The sequence below is a fragment of the Bacillus rossius genome, chromosome 11, assembly GCF_032445375.1.
Source record: "Bacillus rossius redtenbacheri isolate Brsri chromosome 11, Brsri_v3, whole genome shotgun sequence".
Lineage (NCBI taxonomy): Eukaryota > Metazoa > Arthropoda > Insecta > Phasmatodea > Bacillidae > Bacillus > Bacillus rossius.
The window spans coordinates 47,596,974-47,619,256 of NC_086338.1; the positions used below are offsets into that span (position 1 = coordinate 47,596,974).

General features: G+C 36.1%; 1 protein-coding gene across 3 annotated transcripts in view; it reads right to left on the minus strand.

The window, feature by feature from the left end:
• The window catches only part of LOC134536919 (neuropeptides capa receptor-like), a 252,628-nt gene that overhangs the window by 215,299 nt on the left and 15,046 nt on the right, over nucleotides 1-22,283 (minus strand). The window lies entirely within an intron of this gene.

Consider the following 22,283-nt stretch of genomic DNA (forward strand, 5'->3'; position numbering starts at 1 on the left):
TAATTCAAAAGCAACAGTAAAAGCATTAATAATTTATAGAGGATTGGCAAATTGGAGTACAAAAACAGGCGAACATAAAATTTTCATTCAAGCCTCCAGGATATAACTTAAAAAATACTATGGCAATTTAAACCCCTTTTCGACCTACCCTGTTTCGTTTATTGATACATTTCTGAGGACTTCCATATTTATGTTTAATTCCACAGGCAAACGCACCGGGTGGTTCCTGACTTCAGGCGAATTCCTATATGTATCTTTCATGATTTCCCTGTTTGGTAACAAACACTGCGAGCTACTCTTTCTAGTGACCAGGGGCGCGGAAAACTGCCAGGTAGAGAAAAGTACCAGCGAAATTCCGTCAGCATTCCTTACATACTCCATGGAATGAGTACAACTGTTTCTCTCGCAGAGTTTTGAGGAAGAAGTGCAAAGAATACCTCCGGTAGGTAGCGCTGTCGACCCCAGAAGTACATACTTTTTTTTTCTAAGTATCACAGATCGCAGTCCTGACGGTTACTAGATGTGGTTGCAACTCAGAAATTGACTCAATAGATTACCCACTCGAAGAAACAAATGTTTTCAAAAAACGCATTACAGACAGCACTGTAAGCTTATAAGAATTTGTATATAAGAAATATTAGTAGAATTTTGCTGCTACTTTTCAGTGTTGGTATTTTCCCATTCAGAATCTCCCCTCCCCCCCCCCCCCCCCCAAAAAAATCATCCTCCACCCGATTTCAACGAAGAACTAACCTCAAATAAACAACCGTTCTTCGTAATCCCAGATTACTTCGTAGATACTGCGCCGGATTCAGACTAAAGAGTTAATACGCGTTTCGTTGTAAACATTGTAAACACTACCGTGGAAGAAGGGGGAAAAAATTATGTATGCTATTATAGACTCAACATATTTATGAGTGTTTTGGTTATATAATAAAAAAAAATTATTTTTTATTCATGTTAAAAGTAAGCGATCTCAACTTCCGCAAACTTAAGAATATGAGTTTAAATTTACGAAGATCCGTGGATTGTTTGTGAAAAGCGTTCTTCGTAAATTTGACGTGAAATTTTTTTTATCAGTGTTGCGTGGTCGTATGCATGCTGAATTTCGGTGGAAATGGGTTCGGGGTTCGAGTCTCGGGTAAGGTATGGCAGTGAATTAGAAAGGAGATATTATGACTATAAAATACCATTAAAAGTGTAGATTATGGATTGAGTCTTCGGCCGTTGGCGTAAAGCTGTTAGCTAGTAATAATTTTAAAGATAAAATAAAAAATCTTCAAACCAGAGCAATTGAGAAGAAGCGTGGACTTGGGATTAATTTGAAGGGGAGTTGGGGGGGGGGGGAGCAATTATCCTCAGTCCAGGGCACCAGAGAAGCACGGTTGAGATTATAGTATTTTTTAAAAGCTTAGGATTACCATGATTGTATGACGGGAACTACAAGTCTACTGTTAACAGAACTAACTGGATAAATTTACAAGTTAAACTGTAACTTTTTTTTTCGTAAATTAAACACAAATATTCATGGTAAATCACAGATATTGGCAAATCTGTACATTTACATGAAAATAACTGTATCACTACAATTTATGGTTCGCAGTATTACTAGATTTGGATTCTTGTCCTGGAATTTATGCTTTGTGTCGTTCCAGTAAGTACCTCCAATAATTAAGTTATTTGTTTAAACCGTTCCCTGAATAGCTTTCCCAGTATCAACTGTGCACATTAACAAGCACGGAAACACAATACAAAAACAAATTGTTTAAGATAATAAATTATCTTTTCCACGGTTTAAAAAAAAATATGCGCCAATTTTCGTAAGTAATACTCCGGTGTATCTGGAAAAAAAAGTACTTCTATATGAGCCATGTGTTGAACAAATTATCAAATATATTTCTTGTGGTTACACTATTTCCGAAGGAATCATTGTTAAAGTACAGGAAAAAAATGTTTTGTTTATGTGTTACGCGCAGATAACGTTTACAGATATATCCACGTTAAGAATTTATGGTCTTTTTTATTTTTGACGCGATAACGTCTTATAAATCGATGAACGCCGGCTGCATGTACGAAAAAGCATGACTCATTGTCACGTTCCGCCTGAGCCGAGCGTGCAAAACCGGCTAACCACCGTGCGAGAAAATCTTTTATGATACAAACAGGTTAAGGCGGGCTTTTTAAAAGCAGCAATTTAAATTTTTTTTTTATTTATTTGTCCAATTTTGTCATTTTAAACTAACAATTTTATTGACATAGATTTGATTTCAGTTTATTTCTATAACTAATTGTTCTTGATTAATTTTAAACAAAATATTTAAATTTAAATTTGCAAAAACTGTAAATAATATTTAAAAAATAAAAAGTATGCAATTTTTCATCAATGTTTTCCTATGACGTTATCACGTAAAATTATCGTCCGTAAACCGACTTTACAGACAACCCCCTTTTTTTATTTCAACTATGGTGTATGAGAAGCTGTTAATTAAATAAAAGGAAGAAATAAAAGGAGGGGGTAAAATTATCTGCCCCTCCTACCTCCGGGGCGCTAGTTTCTCTCAAAGGCCCTGTTTCTCGTATGAGCTACAGCGCCCGGGAGCTCGTGTGTATCAGGGTTCGTTGCCGCTTATCAGACCCTCCCCTCCGCGCGAGGCAGAAACTGCCGGTGGCGTAAGACAAAAAGATCGCGACGGCACGCACTCGTCCAGATTTATGACTGTTTGCGGAGAGGAACTCCCGTGCGCGAGGGGCATATCGCGCCGTGATAACAAACAGCCCTGCCATGCTCCAGATACCTTGGCCCGCGTTGCAAGCCTCAGGCTATGATTACTCCTATCTATATTTCATCTAATCGACCTATTTCGTGTGGCGAAGTTAAGGTCCCTGCCTACCCGGGCACACATCATACGGTGCGCAGAGCTTCAGGAAAAAACAACGCGATTTCAAAACTACTCGAGATATCCGAGTGGGGTCTGCTTACGAAAAGCATTTAAGAGTTCGCCGAGGGCCGAAAAGTACTTTTGTTTTGAATGAAGTTTTTAAATTGTATTTTATAAGAGTTAAAATGGTTTAAACGCATGTTTTCAGAGTAATTTTTAGGCGTAAAACAACCAGTACAGATTCTTGAAAGCACTTAAGGGACTTGCATTACACCTTTATCTTCATTTCTCCGCAAAATTATGTTACGGTCACCGCTCAAATTTCACAGTTATCATGTGACGACGAGAAGACTGCGCGCCAGTTCAGAGGCTATACCGCGCTAGAAGCACCAGTAAGCGTCGCGCTTATCATCCCGCCTCACTGACACACATACACCCCTGACGATGTGGACCCCTTAAAGCGTTCACCTCCACTTACCACAAAAAATAAACATACATATATGTATAAACAATATAACCTATATAAAATAGATTCAAATAAATAAACACAATTAGGCCTACTATCATTAAAAAAAATATTTTGTTACACATAAAATACAGAATATAATTTATTATATGTTAAAAAATTTAAAAAAAAAGCAATTGAAAAACGGGAAAATGTTGTTACAGTCTACTACGAGATTTATTTCGAAAATAAAAGTTTAAATTCTACTTAATTATATGCTCTGTAATAGTAAATATATTTGTAACCAAAGTCTAAGTTTTTTTTTAAATAAGACATAATTTCCAAAAGTCATCGCACACAATCACATTGCTGATTTAGGAAATTTAATAATAGTTATATATCAATGAAATTACAGGAGAACATATTTTTTACCATCCAATCGTTACTTATTTCAAGCTTTCTGTAAAAAATTTTACTAAGCTACGAGGATTTTTTTTAAAAATCAGACAATAAAAATTATCCTTCCCTAAAAATTCATTCTTTTTTTCCCATTCTTTATTATTTATTGATTCCTTCATTCATTCATTCAATAATAAATTCTCTTCCTTAGGAAAGTTGCACGTTTTGATCATCCGATTTCCAATTCTAGTCTTGCTAGCCACAAAAATTTTGGATTGGACGTCTAAGTGACAGTCAAAATTAATCGTACGCCAAGTGACTGACATTTTCTCTGGGATTTATAATTTTCCCTTGCACATACAAGCAGATGCCGTGTTTCATATTTCTTTGAGGTTGTCAAATTCACGGAGTTTCAGGAATTGAAAATTCTTACAAAGGACCGAAATAAGGGGTGGTTTCTAAATATTCGCCCAGCGGGTGGTGGTTTCTTCCTCTTTCTATGCGAAGACTCGTCAAAGTCTTTCTTAACTTTTAATTAAGGCCTTTACGCAGGGCTGTCCCAGGCAGAATAATCCTCTCCTGGAAAAGCCCATTTCCTCCCACGTTGTCACACGCGGAGTTTCTGTAATTTTCCAAAAATACGTAACCACCCCCCAACCCATATTTCTCCCATAAACTGGTTAAATTATTATCGAAACCACGTGAATTTTCCCGTGATAATGTTTCGAATTTGAAGATGGCGCGTGGTTATGCGTTTCTTATTTGCGTGAATGGAAAACACACGAAAACGAAATTTTGTTATGTTAAGCCAATTTTGAATATGGAGACATGAAACTTCTGGGTGGAAAAATCTCCAAAATCCGTCGTCAAGAGACGTAATCCGTCAATTTGTTCCTCAATTAAAGTTTGTGAAACTAGTTAACGTATTCCGATCATTATGTCATACTCTGTGTGGCGAGTTTAGCTCCGGAAGCAAATTGAAAGTCCCGTCGACGAGTCGATGATTTTTGAAGCTAATAATTTTTTTTTACAGTTGGTAGAGTAATATCAGAATCACGGGGTAACGGAAACGGTCAGGTAGCGGAGATAAAGTGTAACTCATGTAACGACTATTGTACGATGGCGCAGTGTTTCTTATTGAAACATATTTACAACCGGTTAAAAATTGCAGCAGCAATGGATGATTCCATATACTTTACTATACTTTTGTAAACCTTTAAATACATTCTTTTGCGTGATTTTCATACTTTTTTTGCATAATTTTAGATTTTTTCATTCGTTTATATACTTTTGCATACTTCCGCAACTCTAAACTGTCAATCTGAAGTTGAATCATTAGAATTGTCACCATTTGTGTAGACATTTAATACGGTTATATATGTACTTACCATATTTTAACTATCATAAAACCATTTTTTTTAGATACCTTTAAAAATATGTATAGACAATAGTCGACGAAGGTTTATTTTCAAAGCGTGATTACACATGTTTCAAATATGAGTACACTAAAAATTTCTTATCTCTCCTATCTGTGAAGATTCACTTATAACGCAGGTGCTGGCTAAGCACTCTTTTTTTTATAGATAGATTGCGAAGAAATAGTATCTATTGTAGCATTTACCAAAGCGCGACTTACGTAAAGTTTTTATATAGTTTTTTTTCGTTTCATGATCCATAGACATAAACTCATCATCACATCAAAATATATTATTTATATGTATATATTATATATGATCACATTTTTATGGACAAGATACCTGCCGTAATTTTTCACAATTCACTTCCGAACTCATACATAAAATATAGTATGTAATGTAAAATCTCGGACGAGTTTTTAATGGGCAATATCCGACCAAACGGGTAGAAAAAGTGCAAGGTTTTTCGAAAAACAAAATAAAAAAGTTTTAACTCATATAATATGATGAATATCACATCCGTTTGAACTTTTTATAACACGTTGGAGTAATACCAAAAATTTTTGTCGACATATATATTTTGATACGAACAACCATAACTGCAAAGGGTGGAAAAAACAAGGGTTGGATGACAAAAAAAATGCATAACTACCTTAGTAATCACACCATCAAATCCGATAAAATTGTTTGTGATCTTATCATTTTTATCTAAAACTTTTGTCTGAAACAACTTTTGACAAGATGAAACATTGCTGCAGAGTGTTGAAAAAAACAGGGGTTGAATTTTAAAACATCATAATTTCCGTACCATGTGAACTATTAAATTCATTCTAATTTATTGTAAAACCAATAATTATTATCTCTAACATTATCTGAACTAATTTTTACACGGCCTATCATTACTGCAAGGGTTGGAATATACTGTAGTCGAATGACAAAAATTCATAACTCCTTTAGTAGGCTCACTATCAAATAATTATAAACCATTAATGCAAGGGGTTGAAAAAATCTTTGTTTGGAATAAGAAAACAAATAAAATTTCCTTACCATGTAAACTATCGTATTTATTCTTAATTTTGTTTAACTTTCTAAATATTACCTAAAATATTTACTTAGAACATTTGTTATGTAATCAATCATTACTTCAATTGGTGTGAATAACAAAGTTTGAAAGTAAAAAAAATCATTACTTTTTTAATAGATAGATTATCAAATCTGTCATAACTAATAGCTGACAAAACACAAAATTAAAGCACAAGATTGCATGCGACACTTCCTGCGTGTTTTTTTTTTTTTTGTAAATGGAACAGAAATATTAATGCAAAATCACAGAAATTTGTAAATGTGTAAATTTACGTGATAACAACTGTATCACTACCAAATAGTGTTCGCAGTAATACTGGGTTTGGATTCTTACCCGGGTATTTATGCTTTGTGTTGTCGCAGTACCACCAATAGTTAAAGTTATTTGTAAACCGTTCCCTGAATAGCTTTTCAGTATTAGCTCCGCACATAATAAGATTGATACAACAAAATAAAAGTAAAATTGTTGAATATTCGATTATCTTCCTTTGGAATGTACAAATTAACAAATACCTGTAAATTTATGTTATTATTTCTGATCCATTTACAGAAATATTACAGTGTGGACAATGGAAGTTATCCAATGCTGAATTTAAGGATGGCTTGTTGCCTGTTTTTATTCACAGCGACACCTTTAACTGACCATTGAAATATATTGCCACATCACTTTTCACATTTGATCGGTACATGAACTTCAGGGAAAGTAATGATATGATCCGGAGAATATTACGTCACTTAGGAACCACACGTGCCAAATCCAGGAAGCTCGCATATATTCAAGCACAAAAAAAATTACATTGAAATTGTCTAGATGGTATGTAACATCAAGTGCTATCTGTCGACAGCAGGCACTTCTTACAAGAATCAACTGACCACGGTATGAGCGTTTTGTATTAGTGCCGAAATGTGTTTTTATTTTTTTCAGTAATACTGTTACTTTTTATTGCTGCTGTACAGAACACAGTGGTTTACAAAATACATTTATGTAACTTCACAAACATTCGTACTTTTTACAAAAAAATTAATAAAATAAATTCAGGTTCTACTGCTTTGAGGTGTTTGCACGATCACATGGAAAGACGAAAAAAAAAAAACAACAGACGGAACGTTCGCCTGCGGTTATGAAAAACCAACTTTTTTTCCCCCCACCAAATCACTGATAGGAAACTCGCGGAAAGCATCCGCGAGAATCGAGCCAAGTCGACATTGTCTTTAACCCTTTTCCACTACTCCTTCTCTTTCCGCTCAACAAACTTCTACCCCTTCCCGTTACAAGACTTAGAAAAACCCGTTTTTCTTTTCTTTTGCGAGCCCAATATAACTCGGGCGGAAAATCATTGGCCCCCCAACTCCGATCAAACTATCTCCTCCCTTCACCCCTCATAAACACCCCTTACGACCAAAAGGAAAATTCAATTTATATCGGAAACACGTGTGTGTTTGTGTGTGTACGTTTATCCCAACCAGCGCCGTGTTTCGTGCCGTTCGCACCCCCTACCAATAACAACTTTCGAAGGCTACAGGAAAATTATGCTCTCATAAATACGTTTAGCATATTTTTTTCTCTCCTCGGAGACGCTTATCGCGATCAGAAATTCGAGAACCATAGAAAATATTGATTTATTTTTTTAGGTAAATTTCGGAGAAAGTTTACCTATTGCAGTCGTTACCATGACCCGACTTCCAAAAAAAAACTTTATATAGTTTTTCGTTTCATGGTCCGTTGACCCCAAAATCATTGTCAGCTCAAAAGTTTTTATACATATAAACAACATTTTTATGGACATTATAACTGCCGTAATTTTCCCGAATCACTTCCAAACTGATACATAAAATACAGAAATAGAACATCTTAGTCGAGTTCGTTAATGGGCAAATTTCGACCAAAGGAGTAGAAATCTAAAGGTTTTTAAAAAAAACAGTAAAATCGCTATAACTACTATAACATTAAAAAAAAGCTGGGTTCATTTGGTGCTCAAACAAAAACTAAAAACCTTATACAAAAAATACATTCACTGAAATAAAATTAAATACTACATGTTTTACAGCAAAAAAAAAAAAATACAAAATTAAGATCTTAAATCTAACAAATCAGATATAAATATTTTTTTAGTTACACAGTAGATATTTTAACAAATACTTTGGTTTTTCAAATATATTAGCAACATTTTAGCACGTGTTATTTATCTAAGTAATATAAAAATATAATAAAATGCTTCGAAAATATTTTCACCGATTTATACCCTTCACGGATTTACGTCATCTTAAACCCATTTTCTTTTATCACAGCTGATCTTGGCCAGTTATCCGTGCTCCGCACATATTCGAGTGTTTTCCTTGTCGGTCTCTTTTTTTCCCTGCAGTGGTGAAGCGCGTCAACTATTTCTCACCGGATTTCAATAGGAGATGTGAGATTACGTCGGGCTCCGGGCTTCTGGATCGCTGACCCATGGCATGCCCTGCTGTGCAGGTAAACCATAAAAAAAAGAAGAGAAGTGCATCTCCTTATCATCCGCCTTCTCTTATTTACAGCGCTGAGCCCGGAGTGGAAGAACGGGCAAATGTGGAAGAATCGTGGAATTCTGACGAAGGGGTCTCCTGATCCGAGCAGGTACGGTTTTCTAGGTCAAGTAAACACTTTCTATTTTTGCCTGCTTTTCACATCACTTCCGTTCGTCATTTCCATCCACACCCTCGTTCCTGGGAGATGCACGAAGACGCAGGTCGCGGGGGGAAAAAAAAACGGTGTGGGGCGAAACGAATAAAAAATTCCCCTCTTCTCCAAAACTTCAACGGCTGCAAATTCCGCTACCCTGACTTCGCCGGCTCTTGCTGGTGTATGGCGTTTTCGAGAGCCTTGCTTGACAGCAATTTTCTGTATGTTATCATTCCGCCAGATATTCCCGCACGGTCTCACGCGCCGAACCGTAACTTCATTTTTGATGTGTAACATATTGGCTCTCGGTACGCGGAATTCCGCAGGAGTGACTTCGCGAATGGAACGGAAGTCAAAAAACGGAAATGTGTAACAACTGTAACAACAACGGTGCTGCCGTCTGTGGCGGAAGGCGCGAACCAAAATTCACAAAGCCAAAAGTAAACTTCATTTTACTAACGGTTTAATACATTTCAAAAAGATGAGCAGCATTTTAATAAAATTCCTTTTAAAAAATCAGGTCAAAAATCCGGTGTTAAGAAAAAATTTTTCGAGGTTTTTTTTTTTTTTTTTTTTATCGGAGCCGTATCTATATATAGTTTGTAATTTCGCTCTGCAAATGGAATGATTCGATAGCCCACATAGCTTCTTTGGCATCGAATGCGATGATAATCGTATAATCAGATTATTGCTCTAATTTTTTTGTTATGAGTATGCTAGAGATGAGTCAACGAGGCAGGCCAGTCAATACGGCGCGCCAGCCAGCGGGGGAGGGGTGGTCCAAGGAAGCCCCCCACCTCCCGGACACATGTAGCGCCCCGTCACTCCGCTGCGTGGTAATACGATCAGAGCGGCGTCTGTCTGTTTCTCTCGAGTGTTCGGCACGTTCCCAGAGTCCAGTCCAGTCCAGTCCACATGAAGTGGCATAACTATGACGCTATTATTCTCGCGACTTCGGGTGTTAAGTCGACTTTGTTGACGCGAAACTCCGAAGGGCTGCGAGACCTTTCCAGAGCGGGGCTGAGAGGTAAAAAAAAAAAAAACAAGGAAATAATTTGAGGCAATAAGAGTTCAGACAATAAAATGGAAAATAAAGCTGCTCTTTAGACCGTTGTTCGTATGTATGTTTTCAACTTATATTTTTATAATGGACTAGGAGTTTTTTTTACTGTCCAATTTATGAATAGGTTCTAGAAACTTTTTTTCTTCTCCCTTATTTTGGTTTTCAAAGTACAAGTAGCAAATCAACTACAGAACTTGTAGAAGCGACTTAATTACTATTTTTTTTAACAATTCGCATGCAAATGAATGTTGTTTATCTAATGTAGATTAACTGCCAACTTCAGAGAGAAACAAATGTTGACTATATTCCGAATTTCGCACATACATACGAATCATTTTTGTAGCAAGAGAAATGCATACTTAGCTAAGATATCACTTTAAAAATTATATTTAAAACAGTCGTACAAAAACAAAAAGGCTTCACAAAAACAAGTAAGTTATAACACGACTCGTGATGAACATCGTGCTTCGAATTTGAGCAACGTTTATCGACAAAAATGACACAAGACGTCTTATCTTCTCCCCGAACGTCTTTACCATTTAAATGCAAAGCATCTGCCATCCCGGGGGGGTTTTCATCTAAGACGTTATTATATCCCCGCGGCTTTAATGAGGTCTGTCTAGACAGCGAGCAGAAAGGAACCGCGAGATCCGTGCTATGTGGAAGTGGTTACGGCAACTCTGATTCGCCGGCGTGCGGGCTTTGGCTTTCTAACTTCCAGGGCCGTGGCGGAACTCCAACCGGCTTCTGTGGCGCTTCGGATATTTCATTCATGGCCACTGAGCTTCCCCTTCATTCCGTAGAAACCACCCGTGGGTTGGTTAAGACAGTGGCTGGCTGGCGCGCCGAATTGACTGGCTTGCCTCGTTGACTCATCTCTAGCATACTCGCAACAAAAAAAATTAGAGTAATAATCTGAGGATGTGAGGTTCACCTCGGAGGGGGGGGCACTCTAGGATTTCAGAATAGCCAGAAAAAAATGTCTTAAAATTACTAAATTTTATTTAATCTACTCACACTACACATAACATCTAACAACCAGATTTTCTGATTCTACTAGAAATCCATTAATTATATTAAAACTAGCTGCAGTACCCGGCTTTGCCCGGGCTGAACACCGGGTGATATATTTTCCGCGGGCTACAGCACAATGGATAGCGATATGTCCAGTGTGGTGGACATTAAGAAATGACACATAATTACTGTTTGTGTATCTGTGACCTATGGTTTTCTGTTTACCCATGGCGATTGGTTGAAAGGTTTAGAAGTTGATGCGCTACAGCGCCATCTAGCGGTGAGTTACAAAAAAATGGTTAGAATATAAACATTCTCCATGATAAAAACACTTCGATGTGCCAACTTTCATGGCGATCGGTCAAACGGTGTAAGAGTTTATCGACGTCATACATGCCAACATCCAATTATATATATTCTTATATTTCGAAATTTTAGGGCTTTCACTTTTGCGGAAAGTGGATGTTCAGGACCTCGAATGGTTTGGAACACTCCATCTCGAAAGAATAGATATTTGAAATTCCTGAAATTGTCGAAATTTTGGGGCTTTGTTCCTAGAGGGGGGCGGGAGGTTCGAGGACCCTGAATGGCTCGAAAACACTTAAAATCGAAAGAGATATCTTTTTAAAATTTTTTAAACTTTCGAAATTTTGGGGCTTTAAGCACCTGGGAAGGGGGAGGGGGGTGATGTTGAGGACCCCGAATGGCTCGGAAACACTCCAAATCAAAAGAGATATAAAGGAATTTAAGAATGTAGGCAATTACTGTATACTCCTATCTACCATAATAACAATATTGACAAATAGAAAGCTTATTACCTACCTATGAATATTTATCTAAATAAATTAATAAATAACTGTATGTTTAAGAATTTACGTACATACATAATATTAAACTTCAAACTATGCACACCAAAAAAAACTAGGGATGTTTGTGAAACTATTTTTTATTTGTCATAATGTTTAAAACATTTGTAGGATTTGTTTATATGTAAAACTGTGGTGGCAATATTTCGCTCATCCAAAGGAGTATAGAAATTAATAGAGATATCACTCCCTGTACACGCCACAAATCTTTGAATTAAGTAAAAAAAAAAAACATAGTCCAAAATGAAACAAAAAGAATAAATAACAACTAATTTGACAAAAAAATTTATACAACTGGAATGACAATGTTAACATACGCCTGAAATTTAATAGAAGTAGGTAGGTAAGAATATATATATAAGAAATTAAATGAAATTAAAACATACATAAATAAAATTATCTCACACTCAACCAAACATAATGTTTAATATGAAATAAAGGAAGATGGCAATTACACGTAACTATTCTAATTAATAAAAAAAAATCAACTTTCCTGAAATAGTTTAATTTTAATTTTTCAACAATATATTACATAACTGATAAATATTTCTGGTCTTCGGTCTCAGCAGCCCTAAGACTCTTGACGCTCAGCAGATAAATTATAAACACTAAACCAAACTCCTTGCAAATAAGTAGGTACTGTAAAAAAAAATAACAATATTGACAAATAGAAAATATTAGTATGCCCTACCTACCTATGAATTAATTTCGAAGAAATTTATAAGTTTAAGAATTTATGTACCTACATAATATTAAACTTGAAACTATCCACACAATAAAAACCTAAGAATGTTAGTGAAACTAATTATTTTTATTTGTCATAATACCTAAAATACGTATGTTTCCAAAATGAAACAAAGTATAAATAATGACCAATTTGAAAAAAAAAATTTTGTACAACTCGAATGACATTGAAAACATACACGTGAAATTTAAAAGAATTATGAGTGCCCTAGGTAGGGAGAAAAAATATATAGAAGAAATTAAATTTAAAAAAATGGGTGCGTGTACTTAGGATTGTAAGGAACTAAAAAAAAAACAACAGAAAACTAGAGCAGTTAAGAATGTTCGCAGGCTTTCACGGTCATTGTCTGAAGTAGCTTGGCTTCTGGTGTTGTAGCCACGTCCTTGGCGAATATTTCACCGACGTTTCGGTCGACATTGCAGTCGCCATCATCAGGGAGCAGTTACCTACTGAGGTTCTTACCAGTAATCCTGCCTTTAGTAGGTAACTTCTCCCTGATGATGGCGACTGCAATGTCGACCGAAACGTCGGTGAAATATTCGCCAAGGACGTGGCTACAACACCAGAAGCCAAGCTACTTCAGACAATGACCGTGAAAGCCTGCGAACATTCTTAACTGCTCTAGTTTTCTGTTGTTTTTTTTTTTTTTTTTGACGTGACAACGTCTAATAAATCGATGAACGCCGGCTGCACGCACGAAAAAGTGTCCCGTTATGCACATTGTTCCGTTACGCTGTATCCTGTTAGGCACATTGTTCCGTTACGCTGTGTCCGGTTACGCTCATTGTACGCTTGCGCAGCATCTATCTCTCTTCCACTCGACTGTTTATAAAGTGAAGTGAAAAGTTAATGTGGTTTTCATTTCTTATTACAACAACAATTTCGGCAATAAAGGTTAATTATTCTTGCATTTTAAAAATCTGATTACTAGTATAATTTCAAGTATTTATTCTTTTATTATTAAAACAAAAATGATTCAATTTTATTCATAAAGTATGCAATAATTTCATCAATGTTTTGTTATGACGTTGTCACGTTAAACTATCGTCCGTAAACCGACTTTACAGACAACCAATTTTTTCATCAATGTTTTTTTAATTTATCGTCACAATGGATTGTATCGACTCCAACTCATTTCAGCCCACCGTTATAAACGCTCCTGAACTTTCTTCACTGCCCTTTCCGCCGGTTGCTGGAGACAGGAAATGCATGTATGCACTTCCGCCCACGCGGCCGACGATCGTAAAGTTCCCGTACGTGAAAGAGGAATGATCCAGAGATCATTGGATTGCGGATCGAAAAGTAGAATGGTGCATCTGGCCATTAGAGCTCTTACGCCTACCTGAGCGGTTCTTTGAAGAAAAAAATAAAAGCTTATGCCCTTCGATTGAACGTGTTCCGAGTACGCCACTAAACCCCTACCTTTATCCGCGAGCGGAAATGAACCTACCTCACTGGCATTACGAGATCGCGCACGAAAAATAAATAATAAAACGCGTGTATAGTCTGTGTCGTGTTAACTTGCTCAAGTTTGACAGTTCTTCATTGATAGCTATGGTGCTTCTGCCACCGTTTTTTTCTCTGTCAACAGCGTTTGTAAACGACTATTGTGATTGCTTCCCAAGTGACAGTCGGGAAAAAGGATACCAAACTGACGCAAAAGATTCAGGGGCGTCGGATTTAGAACAAGTTAAGGGCCCCGCCTACCCGGGCACACACACGGTACGCAGAGCTTCAGGAAAAACAACGCGATTTCAAAACTACAAAAGATATCCGAGTGGGGTCGAAAAGTACTTTTGATTTCGGATTAAGTTTTTAAACTGTATTTTTAGATGTGTTAAATTGGCTAAAACGCATGTTTTCAGAATAATTTTTAGGCTTAAAACAACCAGTAAAAATTCTTGAAAGCACTTAAGGGACTTTCATTACACCTTCATCTTCATTTCTCCGCCATATAATGTTACGGTCACCACTCAGATTTCACAGTTGTCCTGTGACGACGAGAAGACTGCGCGCCAGTCAAGAGGAGACACCGCGCTGGAAGCACCAGCGAGCGTCGCGCTTATAATCCCGCCTCACCAACACACATACACCCCTGACGAGGAACGACACAGACTGTACAAAGTGAACGAGTAACAAGCAGACCAAAGAGGTTCTCGTGAACACGTTCTGAGCTCGTCCCGCTTGAAGTTAATCGTACACTTCCCGCGGAACGGAAGAGGTTTAGAGTTTGAGCTTGTACGCGGAGCTTGAACTACCGATCACCTCCCCCAGAATAATATTCTGCATAACGAATTGACATCACAGTATACTTACTCTCTGGAACGCGATCGCCAGTTTTTATCGGCCGATGTGTCCTCTTCGCCCGTGATCGCTAACGCGTCATGCTTGACTCACAGCGGCGCGGCGACACGATAAAAATGATAAAGAAACCCAAATACATTCGATACATCCGCGATCTTTTAGGAGATCAGGGATGGTGTTCTTAGCATCAGTATTTTCGAATGTAAAAATGCTGATCTAACAGCACTATCCAGATCCGGAATTGAATGCTAACGAAAATAAATTAGCATCATCATGAAAATTGAAAAAAAAAAAAAAAAAAAAACAAATACACACACACACACACACACACACATATATATATATATATATATATATATATATATATATATATATATATATTCACGTCAAACGTGATTGGTTACAAAAAAATACATATTTTATTCTCGTTCCGTCAATCTCATTTCACCTTTTGCACTATTTTGATTCCTGCATCAGTAAACATAAGGGCGAGTTTTCTGTTTTTTTTTATACAAATCTACAGTTTTGCTCCGAACTTAATGAAATTTTGCATACTTGAATATTCAAACAAGAGGAAGGTCACTCTGGCTACATTGTCCCAACACCACAAAGCAGAATTTTGGTGCTTCTTTATGACGTTCGAAATAAGAGGAAAATCACTGTTTACTTGAGATTATTAAAAAAATATACATCCCCACCCCTTTAAATAAACCTTTTTTTCATTCGGCGTAAAGCCCAAGCAACGCTGAGTTCTTCAGATGCTAAGTTTATTTTTTAAAACACAGAGCACTGGTAGGTACCTTTTTTTTCGTAGGTGTGTGATTTTTCTCCTCTCAAGGACACATTCGTAATACCATGAAGGTAAGAGGAAAGGGAGTTACTGAGCACCATCTTAGCCACGTTAGCACTTAAGGTCAATATGAGAGCTACCTCCCGCCCCTAACCCCATCTTTCCTATCGGCACAGCAAAAAAAATAATAAACTTTTGATTAAAATGAAGTTCAACGCTAATTCCTTGTGGATGCGTTGGTATCACGTTCGATTAGCAATATTTAAAAATTATTCCATTTCTACGATTATTCCTGGCGAGTTATTTACTATATTTAAAAAATATATATATAATACAATAGCCTTTAAACAACTACAATTTGTTTTGCTATCCAATTGCTGACCATCTGACTTTACATACAGAACGGACACACGCTACATAGATTATAGACTAAAAGCTCCTTGGTGAATACATTGTAGAGAGAGTTTTTTATATTGTAGTTCGAAAACAGTGACGGTCTGCACTAAAGCTGGCGGCGGGCGCCTCAAAAATCGATTTTTATGAGATCGCTAATGAGCCGAACCTTCACACGCATGGACAATCAAAGCCACGCAAGTATATGACCTTACAGTATCGTGTTTTAAAAAAAATTGGTTGTCTGTAAAGTAGGTTTACGGACGATAGTTTAACGTGATAACGTCATAACAAAACATTGATGAAATGATTTGCATACTTTTATGAATAAAATTGAATCATTTTTATTGAATTATCACTATTTTGTATGGATACAAAGAAGGAGTGAAATTAAATCTACCATTTAATTGATAAATTTACTTTTATTTGCACTCATTGATTCAAATATGTTTATTACTTTAACGAAGAGATTATTTTAACTATAACTTTTATACATGTTTGCTATTTAACTTCTTCCAATCTGTGTTATTCTCTTAAGGATAGGACGATGATAGGAAAAGTAGGAAACGAATGGGAGTGTTTCAAGTTTAATGTGCCTCGAAAAAGTCAAATCGATGGTTGTTCCAATCGAGTGGAAGAGAGATAGATGCGGTGCAAACGTACAATGAGCGTAACGGGACACAGCGTAACGAGACAATGTGCGTAACGGGACACTTTTTCGTGCGTGCAGCCGGCGTTCATCGATTTATTAGACTTTGTCACGTCAAAACTAATTTTCATACAGTAGGAGTCTACCGCGTCAATACAAATCTACTCATCTCAATGTTTTTTGTTACAACATGTCAAAAGTGAAGGATAATTTTTTTTCTATTTCTTTCGCCCATCAACGAAACAGCATGATAAGTACTTACTTTTGATTTGGAGCTAAATTTAGAACGTTTTATCCGAACGATGGTAGGCTGATAGTTAAAAAAAAAAAAAAACAAGAACTTACTAAAGCGCTCAGGAGAAAAAGTTATGTAAGTGCCAAAATTATTTCAAAATAAGTTTTTTATGCAAATTTATATAGAATCAATCGCTAATGCAGTGAACTTTGATATGATCATTAATATTTGGCCACCATTACAAGCTTTTTAATTAAATATTTTCCAGAAACTCGAGTAACTGAACAGTTTTTTTTTAACTAAAATTTGTAGTAGGCACTTAAATAATTTTTGCCCTGGAACGCTTTAAGCAAGTAGTATTAACCGTAAGAAGAACAGGGCTTACATTCTCCCACCCATTCATTTATGCTTTTTGCTTGTAGGTCTGGAAGTTCTCTAATTGGGCTTAGTTTACAGCACTTTCCTTTCCAATCCTTTAACCCCTATACTTGATCTTCCAAATCCTTCAACTCCCTTACACTACAAAAAAAAAAAGAAAAAAAAGTAAAACACAGGCGATTTAATGGAGCTTATTGGAGTGTCTTAAGTACTTCTACTGCTTAGTAAATTGAAATTGAAATTTTAAATCCTGATATTTTATAGTGTCGGATTACTCAAATAACAATCGACCAAGTGTTTTCAGTATTGGGTGCTATTACGACTATCACTAGCCTGACGCCTGTCGTCAATCACGGGGCTAATCAGATGACTCGAAAAATCCCATCCGTCCGTCTGACACAGGTTTGGCAAACTCGTACTTTTGGCAGATGGACGGGTAAAACATATCCGTGGTAGATTGCGCTTGTCAATTTTTATTATAATGCAAGCCTGTGAAATTTTTCTCTTTCGTTTATTAGTGTGTTCGGTGTTTACATTTTGAATAATATATTTGCCGCTGTTAAACCTTACCTTTTTTTCGTATTTTTACAAAAAATTCCTTTGGCATCCAGTTGCCAAGAAATAATTTGTAATAATAAAGTAACACTGTTGTAAATATTTACAACACTTTGCTACGGTTATTTTTTCATGTATCAAATACTTTTTATGTAAACAATACTGAATACATATAGTCGCGATTGCGAAAATTGTTAAAAAAAATTATTGATGTTTAATACAATCATAATATTTCAAAGAATGGGAAAGATAGTCAAAAATTAAACAATTGGCCTTTATTTTTTATCATGCTTTAACTAATGAAGGAACGGGAACAACAAAAGGCATAAATTCTCGGGCAAGAGTTAAGGGAAAATTTTTTGTAGCGATGTAAATGCACAAAGTTACAAATATCTGTATTTTTTTACATGATACATAATTTCAGTTGCATTTACAAAATAAAAATATCAGTGTACGAACAATTTAATCATAAATCTGAATTTTTTCCCCCGAGGATATGCTATTGTATTGCGCTCAGGAACACAACAGAAGTAGCAAATAACATCGGGGTAAATCTCTGAGAGGGAAAACATGGTCTGTTGATCTCGCAGATTCCGAGAAATGATTTCACAGACGGTTGGCTGCATGACTCTGAAGGGGGAAAAAAATGCGTGACAGACGAATATCGGCCGGAGGCGAAGGACTATTGTAATTCCGGCTTCATACGTCATAAGTTTCACGTACGAGAATGAAGAGAAAAAAAATGTTACGAACAATTTATCTCCCTGGATTTCACGTTCCAAATAAAAAATATAAAAAAAATTTATGCGGTCGTCAAAAACTTTATACCACGCAGGAAGCTTAGTGCCAAATAAATACTATCAACCTGGTGAGGGAAAAAAAATTCTTAACCGTTTTAGATTAATTTATCTTGGGTTTCATCTTTCGTCGAGAAAAAAAAAAGATCGTAAAAGAGGGATAAATTACCACGGAATCCAGTAAAATCAAATGAAGTAAGTGATCGACAATGGCCTTAAGTAAGGGAAATAGTCTCAGCATATTTGCATGGAGTGATTTCGCGATATCTCGGTCTGAATTGAAAAGGAGGAGGGGGAGAAAAAAAATTATATTTAAAAAAAAATATAAACAGGTTCGTTTCTAATGTGATGCCCATTGTTAAACTTTGCACCAACATCCTCGGTAACTCATAACGTGGTACTGTGTACGCGACATACATTATATATATATATATATATATATATATATATATATAGTGCAGTTAATTACTTCGTAACTTCATTTGACTCTGCAGCAGACGACAATCTTTCATTGAAAAGATTTAAATTAACCGATTTATCTTGACGACAAAACCACATTCTAACATTTGAAAAAGAAACCCTAACAAGTACGCGAGGTCATGCAATTTTTGTATCATCCACGATATTTCATATTAAGATTTAATCTGTGAGTTTTAAGGACTTCAAAAAAACTCGTGCACAACTGAGGATCACATGGTAAATTCATAAACACCATTATTTCATTATTTATTTTGCTAAAACTGCACTAACGACGAATAAGTAAGTACTTTCTGTGTCATCGTAAGACGGAAGGGAAAAAAAAATATTCGCCATTAAGGAGGGGGTGGTTTGATCAAAATGTCATGGGGACCACCACATAATGCAAACACGTTTAGAATTTGACTATGGGGTGCATTTTTGTGTTGGTGAGGTGGAACATGTACGCTGTGTTTCTATTGCGGTGTCGCCTCTAATAACAAGGCTCTGAATAGGCGCGCAGTATTGAAGTCGTGCAAAGGGCGACTGTGAAACATAGATACGTGATATCTGTAAACATAACTTACCATTCCGACATCAAAAATATTCTTAAATTTTTTAACTCGAGCCCCTTGGATATCTCTTAACAGTTTTCAAATTGCGTATGTAAACAAAACAAAAAAGACCACTGCAAAATATTTTGTAGTGACCGCATGTCTACGAAATTGTAATTTTTTTGTTGTAATTTCTATTATTTTTTTTTCAATCAAACAAAACTATTTTTGTTGTCACCAAAAAATCTAAACTAAAATTTAAGCAAAGGATAATCTAGGCCGCAAAAGTACATGGCTGTCGCTAACCGATAATGAGTTTTTTGTTTTGTTTTTATTTAGTTTTGAGAGCGTCTTACAAATATGTACCCTTTAAACAGTTAATACAATGACAGAACATTAACAACTGTAAAAAAAAAATATTCATCCCATAAAACGAAAACTTTCTATCTCGCAAATGTGCGTTCCTAGGCGTCGACGGAAAAGAAATATTTTCCTTTGTTCAAGTATCTCTCATAACTCCCCGCCACACAATTATGAAAGTTCTTCTACTTCACTGTCCTTGTCTGTTCCAATGAAAGAGGCTCCCCACCCCTTTAACTTTTCCTTTTCACTCAAATAAAGAGAGATACTTCTCTAGCATTCGTTACCCATCTCGTAGGTATTCTATATCCTTATTCATAGAATATTCCTCCTCTTGATAGGGAAAGAATTATTTAATCGTCTGTACAGTGTGTGCTGGAAATATAAGAAGCTTTTGGCACAAATAATTTGAAAAAATGTATGGTACTACTCTCAATTTTTTTAAAATTTTTTTGGCGTTTTATAGCTGATGTGCAAAAAATATACATTTTGATTACTTTTTCTGCAATTTTTTTTTTTAAATAACCCCTACTTTCAAAATGTTTTAAGAAATAGGTACTGTTTGTATTGTACTTTCTGTTCACAGCCTACACCGTAACGGAACTCTACAAAACAAGAATCTACAGCAGAACAAAAAATAACTTTCGTCACAAGCCTAGTTTACACTTTCTACCAGTTGTACATTTTTTTTATTCTGTGGCTGTTTCAGATTTTAGCTTTTTTTCAGTTTTCGGTACACGTACTTTGAGATAAAGGCATTTTACCTAAATTACACCTCAAAACCAACACTTTGCTCGGTGCAAAGGAAAGACAATAGATCCGATAGATTTTCCACCATCCACAACTTGTGGCGAGACAGAAACCTAGGGAAGAGAAGGGTGTCCCCTTATCGAATAAGAATTATCCCAGCAGACAAAAAGCACAACACCTCTTGGGCATTACTAAATGGCGTTTACAACCGTTGGTACTTATGTTATAAACGTTTTCGTTGGAAGACCTGGCACAAAGAAAGGTGCGCTGGGAAGTAGATGACATGCGATTCACGCCTTAACGGGGTGCCTTCTATTTAAGGTCAAGATTTTATATTTACAGTAATTACAGATAAACTTGTAGACTTTTTCAATTGTTTAACTTTCAAGAAATTAAAAATATATACAGCGAATACTTTTTGCATAATTAGCTGTCAGAGTTAAATTTTTAACGTTTTTGGGTTGTACAATAAAGGAGAATTTAATTTAATGCAGAACTGAAACTTTTTTGGTTTAACTGCAATGCCACTGGCTACTTCAAGAAATTGTTTGAATTTCTTTCAGAAAATATTAATTAGTTTTACCTGGCATTTCAAAATTCACAAATTTGTTACGATTTTGACAGCCAAGAAACAAGAAATTATATTTTGTGATAGAAATGCAAACCATATCATGAAGTAGCCAGTGGCATTGCAGTTAAACCTAAAAAGTTTCAGTTCTGCAATAAATTAAGTTCTCCTTATTTGTACAACCCAAAAACGTTAAAAATGTAACTTTGGCAGCTAATTATGCAAAACGTATGCGCTGTATATATTTTTTTAATTTCGTGAAAGTTAAACAATTGAAAAAAGTCTAAAAGTTGATCAGTGATTAATATAAATATAAAATCAGGACCTGAAATGGGAGGCACCCCCTTAACAGACACAGGCGAGACTAACTCTAATGTTCACCGCTGACGTCAATCGCAGTTGCTTCCCGTATTTCGCGCGCTCCTATCTTGAGCGGGCCGCAAGGCCCAAGCTCCCAATCCCTGCGGGTACCCGCCAGTAGGCCTAAAATAATTTGGCCTAAAATTAGGCTAAATAATTTTAGGCCATGTGACTTTATGCCAAACAATATTAGGTCAAATGACTTTAGGTCCAATATATTTATGCCAAACGCCTTTAGGCGAAATAATATTAGGTCAAATGACTTTAGGCCAAATAACTTCATGGCAAACGAATTTAGGTAAAACTATTTTAGATCAAATGACTTTAGGCCAAACAAATTTATGTCAAATGGTTTTAGGCCAAATATGTTTAGGCCAAACGTCTTTAGGCCAAATAATTTTAGGCCTAATGACTTTATGTAAGAAAAGTTTAGGCATGTGAATGTTCTGAAACAGTTTTAGGCCAAATATTTTAGGCCAAACGACGCGCTCCCATCCCTGCATGGTTGATTCTTTCTGCCCCGCCCGACTCTTCTTACCTGGACCTTTTTCCCTCTTGTCCAGTAATTT